The sequence below is a fragment of the Humulus lupulus genome, chromosome 2 (genome assembly GCF_963169125.1).
Source record: "Humulus lupulus chromosome 2, drHumLupu1.1, whole genome shotgun sequence".
Classification (NCBI taxonomy): domain Eukaryota; kingdom Viridiplantae; phylum Streptophyta; class Magnoliopsida; order Rosales; family Cannabaceae; genus Humulus; species Humulus lupulus.
This window is the reverse complement of record NC_084794.1, coordinates 216,277,029-216,281,591: the sequence shown is the minus strand read 5'-3', so window position 1 is coordinate 216,281,591 and position 4,563 is coordinate 216,277,029.

The window sequence follows — 4,563 nt, the reverse complement described above, 5'->3', positions numbered from 1 at the left end:
TGGCAGCTTACCTAGACAAGGTAAAGAAAAAGCTATCAGAATTCAAGTTTGGCGCCGTCGAACAGATCCCTCGCAAGTTGGCGAAGCTCGCCACCTCCAAGGAAGCTGAGACTTTGAACGTAGTATTGGTGAAATTCTTGGAAAGTCCAAGTGTGGCAGGAAGTGCGACAGAGGTCGAGATGATTGACATTCGGCCGACCTGGATGACCCTCATAATATAATATCTTACAATAGGAAAACTGCCTGAAGAAAGAAAAGACGCGATAAGGATACTCTATCAAGCTCTAAGATATGTGATAGTGGATGGAACATTGTACCGACGAGGCCATTCCTTGCCTCTGCTATGGTGTGTTCTGCCAGAGGAGGCTAAAACTATCCTGCAGGAAATACATGAAGGCTTTTGTGGGGATCATGCTGGGGGGCAAAACCTGGCCTTAAAAATATTAAGGCAGGGTTATTTTTGGCCCATTTTAACAAAAGATTCCATCTCCCATGTTCAAAAGTGCGACAAGTGCCAGCGATTCATCACATTTGCATGAGCTCCGCCAGTTGAGCTAATAATGATCTCATCCCCGTGCCATTTGAAGTGTGGGGAATCAATTTAATAGGAGCTTTGCCTACGGGAAAGGGAGGAGTTCATTATGCAGTGGTGGCCATTGATTACTTCATGAAGTGGGTAGAGGCCGAACCGTTGGCAACCATCACCTCAAAAAGAGTTCTCGACTTTGTGGTTAAGAGCAGTGTGTGCTGGTTTGGGCTTCCGAAGAAGATCGTGTCAGATAATGGAACTCAGTTCGAGAGTGATCTCTTCACTGAGTTTTGTGGAAAGAACGACATAGTTAAAAGTTTCTCCTCGGTTGCATACCTACAGGCCAATGGGCAGGTCGAGGGCATGAATAAGACCCTTAAGGCGAATCTTACGAAGAGGTTAGACGAGGCCAAGGGAGCTTGGCCTGAGCAGCTCCCGCAGGTGTTATGGGCGTACCTGACCTTCCATCAAATTTCTACGGGACACACCCCTTTCTCCCTGACTTTTGGAAGTGAGGTCGTCCTTCCCGTTCAAACAAAAGTAACCACGAACAGGCTCCAGACATTCAACCAGGAGCAAAATGATGAGTTTCTCAATGCGTCTCTCGACCTAATTGATGAGAAATGAGAGGATTCGCAGCTACAACTCACGCATTACCAACAAAAAATCACACGTTATTTTAATTCCAAGGTCAAAAGACGTAGCTTTGGTTTGGGCGACCTAGTCCTCCGAAGGGTCTTTTTGGCAAACAAGGACACCAAAGACAGTGCTTTAGGTCCAAACTGGGAAGGGCCCTATCAAATAGTGGAGGTCGTGCGTGAAGGAACTTTCAAATTAGCTCGACTTAGCGGGGAAACAGTCCCACGGACCTGGAATGCCATGCACCTGAAGAAGTATTACCAATAATGATACCATCCATCTATGTAAGGCTTAGTTATAAAAGCCATTTGATTAAGAAATGAAGGAATCAGTGTGTATTTCTTGTCTTTCATATAGTTCATTTATGTATTAGTTCGTGTGATAACATTTGTCCAAGCAACCAAGAAAGTTCACTTTTTGGTTACTTGGGGGGCATATAACCCGAGACAGATCTAAACATTCAAAGCACTTAAAATCCTAGATACAACCAGGTACAAAACTATCCTGGATACAACCAAGTCCAAAACTTGGAAGTTAGTAAAATTGATTAACCGATGTTTTTTCTAAAAACATGAGGTGTCAATAAACCTAGCACGAACTGGATATAACCAGGTCCACAACTTAGAAGTTGGCAAAATTGAAAATTCGATGGCTTCCTTAGAAGGTCGAGATAGAAATAAACCTAACAAGGACTATGTTTGAAATATTTAAAATCCTGGATATAACCAGGTCTAAGGCCTGATACTTAACAGGTATGATATAAATCAACAAATTAATTTTGGATATAACCAAGTTCAAAATATCTATCCTGATCTAAAAGTTGATTCCTAAGATTTTGAATGTGCAGGTCTAAAAACGCATAAACATGAGAGACAATCAAGGAAAAGACAAATAGATAAAAAGGTAGATATATGAATTATAAGTAAATTGTTTCGAGGAAAATAACCTCACACCAGGCCAAATGGAAAATGTTTACAAAAAAGGAAATCAAGCCCTACTAAGGCGCTCTGAGGATGTAACCTCTTCGGTATCCTACTCGCCCGCAATGGAAGCATCCCCAGTCTCAGATTGCTCTTGTAGGATCCGAGCTTTGAACTTCTCGAGGTATGGATCCCACACTTCAGAAGCCAGGAAGGAGAAGTTGCCATCCTGGTTGAAAGCCAAGCAGTGATACAAAATGCTTCCATGGAGGATAGCGAGACCGCCCTCTCCTCCTTAATAGCAACCTCGGCCTCCAACTGCTTGGCTTTGGCCTTCGCGACCTCGACTTGAAGAGCGACCAAGGCAACCTTTGTAGCCTGCTCGCTCTCTTGAGACAATGCAAGGGCAGCCTTGGCATTGAGCTTTCCTTGTTGAGCAACTGCGAGGGTAGCTTGGGCAGCAGTGAGGGCGGTCTAAACAGCATGGAGCTCAGCCTGAAGCTCTTCATTCCTAGCCCTGACCCGAGCTATGCTGCGATGCTGAGCCAAGACCGACTGTAAAAAATAAGGAAACAAGTTAGAGGAATACAGGGGTAAAAAAAATAATAATAACGTGTGTATGTTCAACTGAGGAAAGTTGGCTTACTGTGAGATTCATCCCCAGCGTGGACTCCAGGACGTTCTCTGGGCTCCTCTCCTCGATTACCCTCAAGTCCTTCGGGTTGGCCTTGTATATATGTTCCACCACATGATTCGCCCTCTCATAGAGAGTCCCCCAAAAGGTATCAAGGATCTTCTCCAAGTCCTAAGCATTGACTGGGATGCGTACGGTGGTGGCGGGGACAATAGAAGCTGTGGGATCAGCTTGTGCTGTCTGATCCCGAGCAGAGGCAGATGGAAATCGAGGAGGACCCCTTTTCTCCTGAGCAGCAGCAGCCGGAGCTGCTGAACTCGGGCCTTTCCCCTTAGCCGGGGATTTGGAGGTAGTCCTTGTCGTAGGAGACGTATTCTTTGCTGAGAACCGAGGCTTCTTCATGACTGGCCCCGAGCTGGATTATCCCTCTTGGAAAATCATGCAGATATCGGGAACCCCTGGTTGTGCCATCTCCTCACTTGAAAAGAATGAGAAGGATGTTAATATACATATAAAGTCATCAGTTTACATAAAATGTGTATACACATGCAGTATAATAAAAAGTCCTACCCTCCAGGCTAGAGGAGGAGTCTATTGTCATGACCTCTGGCCTTGGAACTACTGGAGGAGAGGGGGAGTCTAAGTCTACAACTTCTTGAATTAGGGGAGGTTCAGGCTCAGGTTCTATCTCGGGGCTGGACTCCTCTACATATTGCCTAAGTCCAGGGGCAAGGATACCTAGGAGCAGAGAGGGCCACGACCTACGATTGGTCCCATACTCTTAAAAAAAGACCAACCTAAAGGATAGGGTATTATTTATGACAACGGTTCCTTTAGAATATCCCATGTCATGGCATAACGCTAAGTGGTCTACGCACTAGAGTAGGGTTATATTACGGTCTGAATCAACAGGGTGGCGATGGACGAGCTAGTTTGGATTAAACCTAACTAGCCTAAGGTCAGCGACAACCCTATCTAAATCCCTATAGGGGTATGGGTTACCTTGTACGGAGAGGCCCGCTGCTGCCCCCGAAGAAGCTCACTCTACCTCAGGGTCCCGAGCAGCCTCGGGAGCCTGCCTCTTCCACACGAGAGGTACTTCAACTTCTTCTTGCTCCTTGCCTTCAGTGGCCTCAGCATCCCCTTCATGGGTAGGCAGGAGCTCGTGAACCACTGGTAGGTTAGCCCATGTTCTTCTCAAAGCCAGAGTCTGGCCTTCAGCAATTAACTTACACGCCAGCATCGTGTCGTCTATCATGAGTTGGTGATAATCCTTCTCACTAGGCAGAAACCTAGATAGCGTATCATATTGACCCCCGAGGGTCACAGATTTGTTCGTCCTCGCAAATATGGCTGCACAAAAACACTACTCAATTAGTGTGTACACGAGAAGTAGATCCAGATACAACGAGAATGGTTTCACGAGCTAAGAAAGAAAAGGAAAGAAGACTTACGAGGATGATTGTAGTACTGATGCTCACAGTTGCATAACCCATTCGACATAAAAAAAATTGATCTTTATAGTCGTTGGGATGGCTGGGGAGCTCGATGACCAAAGGCGAGTTCAGGAATCGGGTCAAATAGTAGAACCCATCACCTCGCCCTCGTTGTTCCGGGTTGGCCTTGAGGCAGAAAAAGTAAAGAATATCTGCTGGAGTGGGGACCTCCCACTCGTGCTTCAAGAAAAGATACTTCAACCCTGCCAGCAGTCGGTATGAGTTCGGGGGAAGTTGAAACGGTGCCAACTTCACGTAATTGAGGAAGTTGGCGAAGTACTGATCTAGAGGAAGGAATGCCCCCGCCTTCAAATGCTCGTCGCTCTAGACTGCAAAATCATTCTA